The following is a 963-nucleotide window of genomic DNA, read 5'->3' on the forward strand; positions in this document are numbered from 1 at the left end:
TAGGTGTAAGTTTAGATTGTTTATTTGAGATGTTTCTTGTTTCTTGAGGTAGGATTGTATTGCTATAAACTTCCCTCTTAGAACTGCTTTTGGTGCATCCCATAGGTTTTGGGTCGTCGTGTCTCCATTGTCATTTGTTTCTAGGTATTTGTTGATATCCTCTTTGATTTTTTTCAGTGATCTTTTGGTTATTAAGTAGTGTATTTTTTAGCCTCCATGTGTTTGTATTTTTTACAGATTTTTTCGTGTAATTGATAACTAGCCTCATAGCGTTGTGGTCGGAAAAGACACTTGATACAATTTCAATTTTCTTAAATTTACCAAGGCTTTATTTATGACCCAAGATATGATCTATCCTGGAGAATGTTCCATGAGCACATGAGAAGAAAGTTTATTATGTTGTTTTTGGATGGAATGTCCTATAAATATCAATTAAGTCCGTCTTGTTTAATGTATCATTTAAAACTTGTGTTTCCTTATTTATTTTCATTTTGGATGATCTGTCCATTGGTGAAAGTGGGGTGTTAAAGTCCCCTACTATGATTGTGTTACTGTCGATCTCCCCTGTTATGGCTGTTAGTATGTGCCTTATGTATTGAGGTGCTCCTACGTTGGGTGCATAAATATTTACAATTGTTATATCTTCTTCATGGATCGATCCCTTGATCATTATATAGTGTCCTTCTTTGTCTCTTGTTATAGTTTTTACTTTAAAGTCTATTTTGTCTGATACGAGAATTGCTACTCCAGCTTTCTTCTGATTTCCATTTGCATGGAATATCTTTTTCCATCCCCTCACTTTCAGTCTGTATGTGTCCCTAGGTCTGAAGTGGGTCTCTTGTAGACAGCATATATATGGGTCTTGTTTTTGTATCCATTCAGCCAGTCTGTGTCTTTTGGTGGGAGCATTTAATCCATTTACATTTAAGGTAATTATCAATATGTATGTTCCTATTACCATTT

This window comes from Physeter macrocephalus, chromosome 17 (genome assembly GCF_002837175.3).
Source record: "Physeter macrocephalus isolate SW-GA chromosome 17, ASM283717v5, whole genome shotgun sequence".
NCBI classification, from domain to species: Eukaryota; Metazoa; Chordata; class Mammalia; order Artiodactyla; family Physeteridae; genus Physeter; species Physeter macrocephalus.